Below are 17,536 nucleotides of genomic sequence, written 5' to 3'. Positions count from 1 at the left end.
CTTTGCTGCTACTTGTTACCTGATGCGTCGCGTGAATAATAAGTATGCATGAGAGAGCTTCCTGTAGTCACAGAACCCAAAGGAAACGTGAGCACACAGCACCCTCTGATTCAGCAAAGAGAGGTGCTGGGTCATCATTCCACTACCAAGGGACACACTAGCTGATTCAGAAAACTCATGATCCCCACGGGAAAAAGAAGCAAGTCAGCACCAAGTAAGCAAGGCCTCCCCTAGATTAATCATCCTCCCTTTACATCTAAATTTGCATATATTTGAGTCACAACCCTATGATATGATAATAGTATGGTTTCTTTAGATCTTTAGGAGAAAGACACATTGTAAATATGAATGCTAATAAAGCAAAACATGGGAACATTAGAGCAGTTGAAAGGATCTCTGGTTTGCAAGTTATTCCTTTCATATCATCAGGGCAGCCTCCACAATGAGGGCAATAGTCTCTCTTCATGTTCCTCTAGTCTTTAGCGGAATGGTTACAGAAGAAGCTAGAGATGAAGACAAACACAAAGAAGAAGAGGAATTGGAAGAGGAGGGAGACGGAGGAAGAAAAGAATGTTTGTTGACATTAACACAGAATGGTAATTGCAAAAATGTTGTTGACATTCATACCTACCTACCGTGAGGGCCAAAACCAGAAGATACACAGGTGTTGAAAGAACATCAACATCTATTGCAAAACTTAATAAGAGTTTATAAGAGCTATGCCCAGAGATGATAATTTCACATGCATAGCTTACAGAAGATGCCTATGCATATCGTTCTATTAGGCATAATCATTTAGATCAAATAGTTATTCTTGTAAATTAATTCTTCCTATTTGTATTCCAAGTTTTCTCTTACATGTGCACGATTAAAGTGATGACTATCAATGTGTGATTTCATTAGCAGAAGAACTTTGCTAACATTAAAATAATGCTTATTTTATATCAGTAATATTAATGCTCCAAATAAAAAATGAATTAGTTCCAATAAGGTTTAGTTATTTAACTTGTTTCATGAAATACAGGATTGTTTTTAGAGGTTCATTTTGTAAATGTTGAAAGACTTGACTTCATTGTGAATAGTATTGTAAAGCCACTTAAAAATCAACATGGAAGATAATTTTTTTTTATTTTTTTTTTTGCCTGTGGTGAACATACAGAGACAAATGTAGTAGAACATGGTGTCATTATTAAGCACAGCATTCCTACAAATTAAACTATGGTGCAGATATGTTCTAGGAACTGGTTCTTGTGCTCTTGTAGTCCATAATTGCATCTAAAAGGTTGTGATAAGCCTTAGCCGGTTTGGCTCAGTAGATAGAGCATCAGCCTGAGGAATGAAGGGTCTTGGGTTCAATTTTGGTCAAGGGCACATACCTCGGTTGCAGGCTCCCGGCCCTGGTGGGGCAGAAGCATGTGGGAGGCAACCAATTGATGTGCCTCTCTAACATCAGTGTTTCTCTCTGTCTCTCCCTCTCCCTTCTACTCTCTCTAAAAATCAATGGAAAAATGTCCTCGGGTGAGAATTATTTAAATAAATAAGTAAATAAATAAATAAATAAAGATAATATGCTGATCATAATAGGAATATTTTATATTTATACAAAAGTAACAGAACTACCAAATAATTGAATGTAAAAAATTATTTCAACATAGCAGTAAATTATTTCTCTCTTTGCTGCCTAACATTAATTGGAGTTTAAAAATATCTACTTTGTAAATACAACTAAAGTCCTACAATGGTAATGTGCTTTCTGTAAATAAGTCCTCCAAATTTTTGTTGTATTTTGTTTAGAATCAGCTGGACAATTTTAATCAGAGCAGTCAATACATTGAGCACCAAAAAACTTTCCAATTTTGAGGCTTTCCATAAACTGAAATGATTGGAAATAAAGCTTACAAATATAAAGGCACTGAAATTAATCCCTACAATTTCAGTACCATGTTCAGTAACTTCATATTAAGTGATAAGAGTTCACTCTTTATACAAGACTTGATTGTGAAATTCTATAATTGTGTATTAGAATATCTTAATTTGGGGGGAGCACATTTTGATAGAGTTCCTTTTGTTATTGGAAAAAAAATAGTTTATACAGAAGTGAAAAGAAATTGGGAAGGCCTATGATTTTATAGCATTAAAATTTGTACAATAATCAAAAGACTTATATACAAAGATGAGTATATTAGAGAGTTTTGTCTTACAAAAGTATTTTTTTAAAAGGTGATTTAAATAAAGGGGGAAAGATAAGCTAAAAAAAAAATATTGAGCTGAAATATTTAAAGTATATTATGCCTCGCCCTAGCCAGTTTTGCTCAGTGGATAGAGCATCAACCAGTGGACCAAAGGATCCTGGGTTTGATTCCAGTCAAGGGCAGGTACTTTGATTGCAGGCTTCTCCTCGGCCCGGGACCTGGTTGGGGCTCGTGCAGGAGACAACCAATCGACGTGTTTCTCTCACATCAATGTTTCTCTCTGTCTTTCTCTCTCTCTTCCACTCTCCCTAAAATGGAAAAATATCTTCGGGTGAGGATTAACAAAAAATTAAAAAATAAAGTACATTATCCCTCTAAAGAAAGAAGAGAAATGAGGATGTCCTCAATTAACAAAACTTGCTCTAAACTTATCACATATCCCTGCTGGAGTTAGAGGCTGTCATTTAAAATACTGTGTTTTAAAAAGAAAAGTAAAGAAATTATCATAATTTCAATTTTTAATTCACAAAATACAACACTGAAGATTGCAGACTATTTTATGAAAAATTTCAGATAATAAGGCCACATTGGAAAAAGTACATTCTTTGGAAAAATAATGGTGATACATAACAACAAAAGACACCTTTCAAATTTGTGAACATATGTCAAGAATAATTATTTTGCTTATGTTGCTTTTATTGTTCAGCAAATCCATATAGTAAGGACTATTTTTTTTACTACATATTTTATTTTTAGAGAGAATTTTATTTTTGAAAATGGCTTTCAATTTGTTAAACCAATTTTTAAATATTTATTTCAAAATTATGTAGTTTTACTCCTCAAATTATATATCTAAAAGAATGAATTTTGCAGTATATAAATTATGCTTCAATAACCTATTTTTTTAATTACATAATTTTATTTATTCTTATCATGTCCCTCCCCTTTTCATTCTCAAAAGTATCCTGGCTTGGATAATAAAATATATATTCATCTGTTCATAATAAAGATCTTAAGAATTACCTACACTGTCTTCACCTACTCATGTTCCATTCACTCTTTTAAAAAAAGAAAAATTATTTATTTCAGAGAGGAAGGGAGAAGGAGAGAGAGATAGAAACATCAATGATGAGAGAGAATCGATTGGCTGCCTCCTGTATGCCTGATACTGGGGATCAAGCCCACAACCCAGGCATGTTCCCTGACCAGGAATCAAACTGTGACTTCCCGGTTCATAGATAGATGCTCAACCACTGAGCCATACCAGTCGGGCTCTATTCACTCTCTAATTCACTTCAGTTGGATTTTAATCTCCATCACTCCACTGAAGCCATTTTTTTAAGACACCACTAACATGCATTTTGCAAAGTTAATGTTCTATTTTGCCCACTCTTTCCCACTCTCTTTTGTTCAATCCTCTTCCTGGATTCTAAATATTAGATGACCCAAAACTTTGTCCTTTGCTATTGCTATTCTTTCCCTAGGTGACCACATCCTGTACCATAGCTTAGAACACCATTTATATTGACTGGATGCCTGGTGTACGAAATTTGTGCACGGGGGGAGGGGGTATCCCCTCAGCCCAGCCTGCACCCTCTCCAATCCAGGATCCCTCGGGGGATGTCCGACTGCCAGTTTAGGCCCTATCCAGTCGGACATCCCTCTCACAATCCTGGACCGCTGGCTCCTAATCACTTACCTGCCTGCCTGCTTGGTCACCCCTAACTACCTCCCCCTGCTAACCTGATCGCCCCTCACTGCCTCTGCGTGCTGGCCTGATTGCCCTTAACTGCCCACCCTGCCAGCCTAATCACCCCAACTGTCCCCCCCTACCAGTCTGGTCACCTCTTACTGCCTGCTTGTTCAGTTATTTGGCTGCCCCTCACAGCCCCCCACCGTCCTGGTCACCCCACTCAGCCTGCTTATTCAGTCATTTGGTTGTCCCTCACTAACTCCCCTGCTGGCCTGGTCGCCCCACGCAGCCTGCTTGTTCAGTCATTTGGTCATCCTTCACTAACTCCCTTGCCAGCCTGGTCGTAGGCAGCCATCTTGTGAGGGCATGAGGGTTAATTTCCATATTACCTCTTTATTAAAGAGGATAACTAGCAAACATATATCTGGTCTAGAGTTTTCTCTGAGCTCCAGAATCACATATCTGATTGCTTACTGTACGTCTTTAATAAAACCTCTCCTGTACCTTCTTAGTGCAGCAATAATAAAACACATGCATAAAATTATTGACTATAAAACCCTGAATAATCTGAGCCCCCTCCTACCTTTCTGGCCTCATCCCATATCTTTACTTTTCTCCCTCTCACTCTGATTGTTCCATGCACTGGCCCTTTTTCCTTTCCTTTTCTATCATGGGGCCTTTCATCCTTCTTTTTGAACGACTGTTCCTTCTCATGCCCATAGTCTCAGATCAGTGTCTCCTCTTCAGAAAAGCATTCTACAACCATCCTATCCAAAGTAGACTAGCCGCTTCCCACCCGATCACAGTCTATCTTGTAGAGAGTTGAGTCTTGACCCCACCCCCCACCCCCAAGTGTTCAAGTCCTAACTCCTGCAACCTGTGAAGTTTATCTATTTGGGAAAAAAGTTCTTTGCAGATGTAATTAACTTAAGGATCTCAAGATGAGATCATCCTGGATTTATGGTGGGCCCTAAATTGAAGGCCAGGTGTACTTTTGTGAAGAGAAGATACAGAGGCTCAGAGAGAAAAAGGTAAAGAGAAGATGGAGGCAGAAGTAAGAGTTATGTTCCTAGAAGGCAAGGAATGCCAAGGGTTTCCAGCAGCCATCAGAAGCTAGAACAGAAACATGAGATGAATTTTCCCTCAGAGCTTCCAGAAGGAACCAATCCTGTCAACATCTTGATTTTAGATTTCTGGCCTCTAAAACTTTGAGAGAATAAATGTTTGTTATTTTTAAGCCTCATAGTTGGTTGTAAGTTGTTAAAGCAGTGGTAGAAAACTAATACATCTCTCTAACATAACCCTGCTTTACTCCTTTCATAGCACTTCTCACTATTGGGTGTTATCCATTTAATTATTAGTATACTAGTTTATTTTCTGTGTCCCTCTTCCCACTTGCAGACTCCATGAGGAATCTCATGTGTCATATTTATCACTGGATATCTATGCCTAACTCAGAACCGTATGTACATGTAATGGAAACTCAACAAATATTTGTCACATGATTGAATGTTGTTTCAACACTTACCTTCCCAAACCAACAACTTGAGGACAGCTGAAATCCCTTGACTAAAGAGGCCAGCAACCTTCTACAGGAACAAGGCTCCGTGTGCACTCCATCCACTATGTTTATAGCTATGCTCGCTATCATTGCTTGTCAGTCTTCTTCCGAGTCTTAAACAACCCAATCCGAGAGGTGGCCACTGATTTACATGCGCTATCATTTAAAAAATAAAAAAGGGGGAATTTGCCGGGAGCCGGTCCATCCTTGCTGCTTGACACAGTCGCTGCAGAGAAGAAACGTCTGCACAGCATATGTTTCAAGGGACCTGGCGTATATAGCATACTGTTCTTAATATGTTTGCTCCCCTTCTTAGCGCTACGTGTTTTAACCAAGGTCACCTCTCCGAGAAAGGTTGTTTCCCCAGGTAGGGATTTTTCCCTGAGGTTAGGGAGGGGATACAATCCCTTAATTAAGTGCCAGGCGGGTAGTTAAGCTACATAATCTTTACTCCCTGGAATGGAGATAAGAAACGCCCTAACCTTTGTAATAGAAATTGACAGGATTTAAAATCGGCTGGTATAAATACGGATGTAACAAGACAATAAACATCAGATCTTCATCAGACCCTCATTAGATCCTCATCAGATCCTAACCAGAACCTAGCCAGAGAACATGGCAAAAGATCCTGGACAGAACCTGGCTACAGAACTTCACTGGAGAGCCTAGAAGAACATGGCAAAAGAACCTGGATAGAACCTGGCTAAAGAACCTGGTGACTGAACCTGGCTGGAGAACCTGGAGAACCTGGCTGGAGAACCTAGTGAGAGAACATGGCACCAGAACTTGGTTGGAGATCCTAGCCAGAACTTCGCTAGAGATCCTGGAGGGAGAACCTCGCTATGCTGATGAACTGAACCCAGTCTCCATGTCATTCATTCTTCGCCGACTCCGTCCACACCTTTGGGGACCCCTGGACCCGTTGGGGTTGGACCCCAACAATTGGTGCCCGAACAGGGACCCCTAGGTAAGCCCCACTCTCGGGACGGATAGGACTCCACCGTAGAAAGAGGGTGGATAGTCTTCGCCAACTCCGTCCACACCTTTGGGAACCCCTGGAACAGGAGACCCCTAGGTAAGCCCCCCCATTGAGAACCCCCACACTCGGGACAGATAGGACTCCACCAGGGTGCTACAGACCCCCCTATAGAGGACAAGTAGGGTAAGAAGGTGGATAGTATAGAACTTAGATTGAGAAGATGTGCCATACTGAGTCCAAGAAAGAAGACTCTGTATTGATCCTTAGATTGAGAAGATGTGCCATACTGAGTCCAAAGAAAGAAGACTCTGTATTGATCTTTAGATTAAGAAGATGTGCCATACTGAGTCTAAAGAAAAAAGACTCTGTATTGATCTTTTAACACATATGCTTGCTAGCAGAGGAGTTAAGGTTACTCCCAGTCAGACGGAATGTTTTATACAAGAAGTATGTCCATGCTTCTCTGAGGAAGGAAAGGTGCCAGAAAGGTAAATGTAAAAGCATGGGAGAAGGTAGGCCCAAGGAGCCTTATCCTTAACCCCACTGCAGCCTTTCCACCCCGGAAAAGTGCAGGATTGGAAAGCTCTCCCTGGGGTGATAGATCAGGACTCAGGTAATAGCAGAAAGTGCCAATCCTACTCTTAAAATGGATACAAGAGAGCATTTGGGGTTTTTCTTTTTAATGCCTGCTTTGGATTGAGTAAATGCATTACGTGCGTCACCACAATGGACCCAGAGAAGCTCCTTGTCCCATCGTTCCAAGACTTAGAGTTGCCCCAATGACAGAAAAGCGGAAAAAAGAAGAAAAGGAAGGCTATGCAAGGGACTGAGGTGCCAACATGGGGTCAGCTGAAGAAGTTAACAACTGAGGCCCAACAGATGGTAGAAAAGCAAGAAGTGGAAGCTACTCTCTCAGCCAAGTCCGAGGACTCTGAGTAAATCAGCAAAAGAAACTTTCATTTAGCAGAAACTCACTTATTTCGTCAAATGGAAAGACTTACTTACAGGAGCCTGGAAGGGACCTGATGTACTTTTAACCTGGGGGAGAGGAGATGCTTGTATATTTCCACAGGATGCAGACTCACCTGTGTGGATTCCAGACCGTCTAATCTGACCTTATGTCACACCACCCTCCGTCTCCTCCTCATCCTCCTCCTCCCCGGTATCATCCATATCGTCTGAACCCAGAGGGCACAGCTGACTCCTCCCTGGACACCGACACCACCATCAAGCACGGCCCTGATGGACCCTTTGATGCAGCCCTTCAACTCGCTGACGCTTCGGGAAGCCCGTCGCCAATGATGCTGCCCGCTAGCCAGATCAACAAGGACAACCAAACCATCGACTTGAGGACAGCTGAAATCCCTTGACTAAAGAGGCCAGCAACCTTCTACAGGAACAAGGCTCCGTGTGCACTCCATCCACTATGTTTATAGCTATGCTCGCTATCATTGCTTGTCAGTCTTCTTCCGAGTCTTAAACAACCCAATCCGAGAGGTGGCCACTGATTTACATGCGCTATCATTTAAAAAATAAAAAAGGGGGAATTTGCCGGGAGCCGGTCCATCCTTGCTGCTTGACACAGTCGCTGCAGAGAAGAAACGTCTGCACAGCATATGTTTCAAGGGACCTGGCGTATATAGCATACTGTTCTTAATATGTTTGCTCCCCTTCTTAGCGCTACGTGTTTTAACCAAGGTCACCTCTCCGAGAAAGGTTGTTTCCCCAGGTAGGGATTTTTCCCTGAGGTTAGGGAGGGGATACAATCCCTTAATTAAGTGCCAGGCGGGTAGTTAAGCTACATAATCTTTACTCCCTGGAATGGAGATAAGAAACGCCCTAACCTTTGTAATAGAAATTGACAGGATTTAAAATCGGCTGGTATAAATACGGATGTAACAAGACAATAAACATCAGATCTTCATCAGACCCTCATTAGATCCTCATCAGATCCTAACCAGAACCTAGCCAGAGAACATGGCAAAAGATCCTGGACAGAACCTGGCTACAGAACTTCACTGGAGAGCCTAGAAGAACATGGCAAAAGAACCTGGATAGAACCTGGCTAAAGAACCTGGTGACTGAACCTGGCTGGAGAACCTGGAGAACCTGGCTGGAGAACCTAGTGAGAGAACATGGCACCAGAACTTGGTTGGAGATCCTAGCCAGAACTTCGCTAGAGATCCTGGAGGGAGAACCTCGCTATGCTGATGAACTGAACCCAGTCTCCATGTCATTCATTCTTCGCCGACTCCGTCCACACCTTTGGGGACCCCTGGACCCGTTGGGGTTGGACCCCAACATTTCTCTTTGATTTGACTTAAACTCTTTGTTAGATGGTCACTGTGGCTATCTTCAACGCTTTACCCCCTACCACAACCAATTAATATAAGGTCCTCAGTACATGTGCATTGAATATATTTTGGACATCTAATGTGTGCCTGACATTGTCATAGGCAACTCTCTAAAAACAGTTATCTCATTTACCTCTCAAAATAATACTTCAATTTCTATTGTATTATCTCCATTTATTTTTTTCCATTTTATTTTTATTTTTTTATTGATTTTAGAGGGTTGATTCTTGTAAGTGCCCTGATCAAACCCACAACCTTGGCATATCAGAACTATGCTCTAACCATCTGAGCTAACTGACCAGGGCTTGTCTCCATTTCATAAATGAGGAAAATGAAGCTAAGAACACATAAGTAAATTGGTGAAATGACCAAGTTAACAAGAGAATGTGTCAGGATTTAAACCCAAGACTCTGATTTCAAATACCAAGCCTGTTCAATTGACCAAGTGACAAAAATCATTAGTAATAAAAATTTCTGTGCAAAATAAAAATTAAAAACTAACAATTAAGATTTAAAAGATTTAATATTTAATAGATTTCAAAATTACCCTCCTTAACTCAACTCCAAATGCCCAACATTCCAAAAGAGATAGAGGAAGAACCCTGTCTCGAAGCAAAGAGCTTTTCCAATATCATTGGAGAACACTTGTAGACAATCACCATTGCCATCTACGCTGCAGAAGAGGAACATATATCTGTGGGAGGCTGGCATGATTATTAGCTCAGTGGTTTGTAAAGCTCCGTGTGAAGCAGATCATGAGGGTGAGAGTGAGACATGTAGTTAAAATGCAGATCCCTGGACCCCACTCACAGATATTCTCATTCAGTAGCTCAGCTTGGTGCCTAGGAACCTGTTTCTTTAGCAATCAGCGGCAAGTGCACCCCCAGAAAGGAAATGCGCTACTGCAAGAGAAGGCCGGAGGCGCCAAAGTCAACCTCTGCTGACTTCCCAGCTGTGCTCAGGGCTGGCCCTGGTGGAGAGGCCTAATTACTGTGGGTAAAGGGATTTCGGATCTTTGGGTGGAAAAATCCTCTGAGCATGCCAAATATCAATATTGTGTTTCATCTGAGAGTCTCTGTTCACTTTCTCCTGCCACACCTTTCAAACTGTGATGATAGAACAATAATACGCCTATGTTTTTTGGTTCCTCCAGAGCTATTTTTCATATATCTCCTAAAAATCATAATCAAATTTAAATTTATTAGCATGATGTGACTGGAAAAAGCAAGGAGAGATATTTACTCTTTGGCTTTTCTCCATGATTGTCCTTTTTTGTTTAATCTCAAAAATACACTATCTTATGACTCTCAAAGAAAAGAAAAACATACATGCCAGAAAACAGCAAGTGTGGAGAAAAACAGAAAATATCAAGGATGAAGAGAAATCAGAACCCTTATGAACTGTTGGTAAAAGTGCAAAATGATGCAGCCACTGTGGAGAACATATGGTTATTCCTCAAACATTTAAAAATAGAATTTCCGTATGAGCTAGCAACTTCACTTCTGGGTATACACCCCAAAAAATGGAAAGTAGGAACTCAAACAGATTTTTCTACACCCATATTCAGGGCAGCTTTATTCACAATGGTTGGAAGGTGAAAGCAACCTAAGTGTCCACCTATGGATGAATGGATAGACAAAATGTGAGATATATATATATATATATATATATATATATATATATATATTCAGTGAATTATTGTTCAGCCTTAAAAAGAAAGGAAATTGTGATGTGTGATGTACATGGATGAACCTTGAGGACATTATTCTGGGTAGAATAAACCAGCCACAAAATGACAAATATGATTTATATGACATCCCAAGAAAAAGAATTTTCTGAGACTTGTATGGGAGAATGAGTGATTTTTATTTGCATGAAATGAAATCCCTGAGTTTCCAAGGTCCCATTTTCCTTAGTCCAGCCATAGAAGAAGTGTAGCTGGGGCTTCAGCAGAGCTAAAATCAGAGCCAGTGTCTGAGCTGCCGTTCCCCGTGAAGGCAGAGTCAGGCTAGTTTAGTTTGTGTTCCCAGTTGCGGTCCATCAGTCCATTGCATGTGGGGTCCGAGTGGCTATGGACCATTATGAGCAAATGGAAGAGAGCCGGGAGCCCTAGGAGCCAAGAGCCCCAGGAGCCAAGGGCCAAAGTGCGAACTCCTTCATTCATGGGCTTGCATCGGCTCCACCCCTTCTGACTAGCGATTTCTGTTTCCACGTTTGACTGACAGCAAGCACCTTCTTTCCCTTAGTGCAGTCCCTTCCCCAGTGATCTGCAGGGAATACGTTGGTGGTGCCCCGGGAAGTGTGAAATGCAGCTTCCTGCTGAAGCTGCCCAAATGACATGCTTATAATGTATGGCCTTCCTTTTGTTCCTTTTCTATTAAAAATAACTAGCTTATTACAATGGTGTGGCTAGGAGCTGGGAGAAGGGCAGAATGGGAGTTAGTGTTTAATGAGTACAGAGTTTCAGCTTTGCAAGATGAAGAGTTCTGATAATGAATGGTGGTAATGGTTGCATGACATTGTGAATGCACTTAATACTACTGAACAGTACATTTAAAAATGGTTGCAGTGGTAAATTTTATGTTTATTTTACCACAAACTTTAAAAAAATTAAATTTAAAAAAGAATGATGACTGAATAACAATCCACATTGATCAAACCAGAAAAATAATATTGTCTTATATGGCAAATTTCTACAAAATAGCTTAAAGGGCCTCATATTTTGATCTAACACTCAACATTAAATTCCATAAAAGCTATGGGTGGAATTTGGAAATATTTTCATTGCCATGACATCTCCATTTTATATGTAAGCAAGGTCAACCAAAAAAGAAATAGATTTAGTTTATCTCCGGAGCAATCCCTTTACTACCAAAAAGAAGTGGTGAAGGAAGGCGGAAGGGGAACAAAACAAAGTAGCCCTGATTGTGCCTCTGGCTGGCTGTTTGGCCTTATAAACCACTCGTTCCCTCTGAGCCTTCATCTTGTGTAAAATGGCAGGGTTAGATCAGAGGCTCGCCCCTGCTTTCTCACAAACTAAGATAAGTCGGTGTGATTGCCTCGTTCCTTAAAGAAGAGTTCAACAAAACACAGCAAAATAGAAATGCAGCCAATTCTTATCTCTTTAGAGAGAGGGAAGTATTTCTGCAAATCATCCAAAAGCTATGTGTATCTGCCTTACAGTTTAATGAGAGTGTGATAAACTATAATCAGCAGATCCAACACAAAAAGATCTAAGAACTTGCTCCATCTTTCCATCCTTTAAAACATCAAGCTGAACTCAGCACTGCCATCTTGGTTTTTACAGCTCATACCTAATCAGGAGGGAAGGGGTGTGTAGTCAAGTTGGGGCACAGAAATAAGTGAACATTTTGTTTTAGAAATTCTCTTTGGTTAGCTGAATTGAGCATAAAGAGCTTCGAGCCTTTTTCTAATTTTCTACTGGACTACAGATTGAGCTAACAGATAATCAACCAATAAATGAACAAGTACAGTGTTTATGGAGCAGCTACAAAGGGACCAGCACTGAACTGAGCACCATAAGGAATTCCAAAGAGTATCATACAGGGTCCCCCAGCTTCACGGAATCTCTAATATATTTGCTGAGGGAAAACACTAACACACCTAACATACACAAAGAAAAAATGTTAGCAAATATGCCTCGATGCAAGTATTTCTGGTTAGAGAAAAGGAAATGCACTCCATAAAAAGAATCAGCCTTTGCAATCCAAGTGGTGAACTGAGATAAAAGATGTGAATAAAACCTCCAAATTGGGCACACTGTCCGACCGGCTCTCACCTCCATGATCCCGCTGCTTGAAAGCTAGATCAAGCTACGCTTTGCTAGGAGGACAGTATAATGATAGTCAAGATTAAATTTCAGAGGCAGCTCAGAGAACATTTTAAAAATCTAATTTCCAAGTTCCTAAGGGGAGTCAACTTTTTTAAAAGTCCTTTAACATGTTTTTGAAATTTTTTGTAACCTCTAAACAAATATTTTTAAATCGGACTGGGCAAAGATCAGAGATCCTTAATGGCAGTTTTGCATCGTGCCTGAAAATTAGTTAGGAAAATGGACAAATCCTATGGGTTTTGTCTTCTTAGAGATTTTTTTCATAAACAAAAGGCAAGTTCCTTATAATGGAAAACTAGTTCCAAGATACACAACTTAAGAGAAATATGGGAAAGGAATTATTTTTCTCCAAAATACTTTCCTTTCTTCTCCTTGTTCTAAATGGTTATTGAAGTGGTTTTTTTTCCCTGATAGAACAATAGACTCTTATTTCCACAAAATAAATGGTATAAGCAATCAAAAAATACTTCCCTAATGGAAGACAGATAAAAGAGAGAGAGAGAGAAAAAAAACCCACTCCCTACAAAAACAAAGATTATCTCCAGCACTGTAGTTCATATTCAAATGGAAGAAAATAAAATGAGCTTTTAACATAATGATTTCACTGTTTACAGAGTACCATCCCCATTTTCACATTTCAAAGCATGTGCCAAACAACTCCGAGGTATGAGAGAATGGTGAGGAAGATCAGAGAAGTACTTCTTGGCATCCCAGCCTAACTGTGCCACAGGCACAGACGATTATGAAATTTAAAAGTTGTTCCTCAAGTGGGAAGGTGTGTCTGTTTGTCCCTTGAATACCAAGACTTCTATTTGAGTTTTGTTTTCAACTAGATGATTGGAACATCTAATTGCAAATCTAGCTCTGGGTAAAATGATGAAGTGATAGGTAATAGTCCTTTTAAGGAGTACCTGGTGTATACAGCAGGAGCTATACTGTTCAATCCTCACAAAAGTCCTCCTGGGGAAGACATTACACCTTACAGAGACAGAAACTGAGGCCCAGATGCTGACGTAATTCACCCATGGTCACACATCTTCTTAATGGATCCATGATTTGATTTCAGTTATTTCTGACTTGAAAGCCTTTATTCAATTTCCCTGTCCCGCCTACTCCCAACCTCTCCAGTGAAGAGGTTCAGAACAAGCCACCCCAGCATCTTCTGCTCTGGCCTCCTGATTATTTTGAGCTGAAGGCACTGGAGAAACAATAGAGGAGGACAGACTCTCTGACCTACCCTCTTCTATCTAAACGTAGGTGATAAGCTTTCCCGTGAGAAAGGTGCCCTTATTTTTCCAGGAAAAGAAGAATGTTCTTATCACTAGAGACTGGGTGTAGAAGCCAAAATGGCCTTGTACAAACAAACTTACTAAAATAAACTTGATCTTCCATTAATTTCCCCCTTATGTTTCTTAGTCACTGTCCCACAATGTACCCCCCTAGCCCAAGCCCCTTGGTCTTGTCACATCCCCACAATTTATCATTCTTTGTTTAAAAAGTTACATAAGCTTTGGGGCCTCACGACTTCTTCGGGTCTTCGTTTTCCTTTTGAAGACTCCCGTGTGCATGTAAAAATATTAATTAAAGTGTGTATGTTTTTATCCTGTTAATCAGTCTTATATTAGCCTAATTCTCGGGCCCAGCCACAGAACCTCTAAGAGAATAGAAGAAAGTATTTCTTCTCCAGCACCATCTACCCTGAGTTCTCACACTTCTTTGGGTCTTCCTGTCATGGAGGAAATAAAAACAATTCACATAACCTGTTAATGATTTAATGTGTTATCTGTCCAAGAATCATACTGGAGAGAATAATATTTAAACTTGGGTCTCCAGTGGCAACATTTCAAAGCATCTGGAAAGGAAGGCTTTTTAAGGCTGAGGAGAAATTTGGTCACACCTTTCAAACCACCCCACATGGGGCCACTGTGTTGCACAACTCCAGGGTCAGGTACGTGGGAACCTAAGAGAATGGTGGCCTGAGGAGTTGCATAGGGCACTGCCAATAGCTCTGTGGCTGTGGGAGACCAGACCCCATGTAATCATCAATTGTTAGCAACTAAAGAGGCCTTTATTGATCATTTCAGTGCAGTCTCTGCTTATTTTCTTAAGAGAAGATTGAACCCTAAGAGGTTAAGTTACTGCTCTATTGATATCAGAGCTGAAATTGTAATTAACATCTCAGGTGGGGGAGAGGGCAGAATTCAGAGAGGGAATGAGGAAGCCAAGCATAAGAGAGACAAGTTTGCTGGATTTCCAAATGGATCTCGCAAGTTGATGCTTGAAAAAATTAACACACCCACACCCTGCCCCCATTTGGCAACTAATTTGACAACTCAAAAGGTTAAGGACTGACCCCATAAATCAAATTAAGTTTATCTCAAAGACATGGAACAGAATCACAATCCAGGTACAAATGTTCCTTCTCAAGTAAAGGTCATGAATACTTCAATCCTAAACTTGCGAGCTCTGAAATCAATCCTCCAAGAATCATGGGTCCAATTAGTCCTCTAGATTAGGGAGCATTGCTCTTTTTAGGAGGAAAGTGAACAGTTTCAGAAATTCTGCTCAGTCTCCTAATTACAGTTTTAGTTAACAAGCTAGAGCTTTGCTGTAGTGACTTTCAAATTGTAATTACTTTCCCCAGAAGTGCTTCAAAAATTCTAGAAAACATTTGATTTGCTAATTATCAGATTGCCCACCTCAAGACAGAGAAAAGATAAAAGGGGAGCGAACATGGTTGAAAAGGAGTTGGGGGATGGTTGCCCTACATGTTTATGGTCTACTACTTGGGCTTCTCCATCCAAGACATGACCTGGCTCCAAGGATTTTCTTGAAAACAGAGGTTCACATTTTTCTAATCAAGGCCATTAAATATCAAGCTACACAGAGAGATCTGTAGCTTTCAAAATCTATAGAAAGCTCCCTAAGAGAAGTTTCAGCACTGGGGATATTCCTGTTTTGCAGACTCTTCAGGATAGAAATCACAGCCATGATTGCTATGAATACCCAATCTAAAACTGCTGTGCAAAACACGGACAACTGAGACACAGACATTTCATCAAAACAATATTATTTCAAAAAGAACGAAGCAGCCCTAGCCGATTTGGCTCAGTGGATAGAGCATTGGCCTGTGGACTGAAGGGTCCCAGGTTCGATCCCGGCCAAGGGCACATGCCTAGGTTGCGGGCTCGATCCCCAGTAGGGGGTGTGCAGGAGGCAGCCAATCAATGATTCTCTCTCATCATTGATGTTTCTATCTCTCTCTCTGCTTCCTCTCTGAAATCAATAAAGAGATATAGTTTTAAAAATTTTAAAAATATACTAACAAAATAATAATGATGAAGCATATGCTGGTATGTGCAAAGCTTAAGAGCTGAAGCTGAGGAAACTAGATTTACTAGAAATTTGGATTTTTATTTTAAAAGCATTATCATTTTCATGAAAAGCCATTGGCTAAGACTCTTCCCTCTACAGCAGAGTGGTAGAGGTACACATTACTAATGGGAATCTAGACCTATTAAATCCTCTTTGCTAGGCTTCTTCTATGGGATGTCATCACCCACTTTCTTATGGAAAAGACAAGGCAAGAATGAAAAAGGTTTTAGAAAAGCATAAAGGTGTTTTAACTCTTAACTTTAAAAAATGGCAAATAGAAGCCTGCATGTTCTACTCGTTTTTTAATAATGGGTCACAATTCCCTGGGGTTCAGAGAAAGACTTCAAGAGTGTGTTCAAATTGAGGAAGTTTTTAGAAAGCTTCCATTTTTGTCCTGGGCACCAGGTCTCCCTGGAGTAACAGTGAGAAGAGTGGGAAGAAGGGTGCCAGGGAAAAGTGTGTGTGTGCTCAAGCAGGAGGGGAACTACAAGCCAAGAGAAATGTCCCACCCTCCACCCAGCTCCATACCCAGTTGCCACAAAACTATTGTGTTAAAAAAGGCAGATGCTTGATTACCAATACAGTCCGACTTTAGCCTAGTCATTAGAGTCTGTGCCCACAGGGTGGACATAGAATTGACAGAGTCTATGAGGCCAGAAATGTTTGCCTGGACTGGAAAAAATGTGAGGTAAACCTCATGAAGTCTCACCCCAACACACTTTCCCAGCACCAAAGGTAACAGAGGTCTAGGGGCACTGCTGCCCATTCCACCTGGACAGTCCCACACAATGAGACTCCATCTTAGAACATAGAAAGTGCCAAACACTGTGACACTGCGCATCTCCAGAAAGAAGAAAATCCTCCAGGGCCTCTGCAGCTCATTGCTGAAATGGAACCTGTCCACCTTTCAATTTTTTATAGGAAAGATTTCTCTAGTTAATTTTTTTCCAATTCAATAGTCCTTTACTGAGGCACCATTATTTGCAAAGTCCAGAAGGACATAGAATCCCTGCTATAGAAGGGAAACTAAACTTGTAAACAAAGACACATGAAACATGTGAAAAGTAAAGCTGGAATCCTAGAGGTGAGGTGGGGACAGAAATAACTGAGTACATTTGTTTAAGCTGATTTTCTAGGTAAAATTCCTTTCCTAAAAGAATTGTTGTTTAGCTATTTGATACCAGTTACTAATGGAATTCCTGACTAGGATACTAATTTCCTACAAATACCCTCAGTGAAACTTCCGGATTATAAATTAGTACATCATTTGGTCATTCAACAATTACTTGAGCACCTACTATGTGTATCTTGAGTGTATGGTTTAATGAGGCTCAAGCTACTCAGAAAATTTCAATCCTTGAGCAGGAGTATCTGGATCTTTTGCTTGTTATTCTTTGCTCAACCTCTAGAAGGAATTTGACAAGAGTCCGGGTGAGACATCTAAAGTAAAAATAAAAACCACCTTACAGATCCAGGGGCATTTTTACATCAGCATATCAAATTATATCCAAATAACCAATATGAAAATT

The 17,536-nt window shown here is 40.5% G+C and overlaps 1 pseudogene; it reads left to right on the top strand.

Moving 5' to 3' along the window:
- The first annotated feature begins 487 nt into the window (after nucleotides 1-487).
- The window catches only part of LOC102425885, a 93,740-nt pseudogene continuing 76,691 nt past the window's right edge, over nucleotides 488-17,536 (top strand).

Source organism: Myotis lucifugus, unplaced genomic scaffold (assembly GCF_000147115.1).
Source record: "Myotis lucifugus unplaced genomic scaffold, Myoluc2.0 scaffold_177, whole genome shotgun sequence".
Classification (NCBI taxonomy): domain Eukaryota; kingdom Metazoa; phylum Chordata; class Mammalia; order Chiroptera; family Vespertilionidae; genus Myotis; species Myotis lucifugus.
This window is presented reverse-complemented; position numbering and strand designations above follow the sequence as displayed.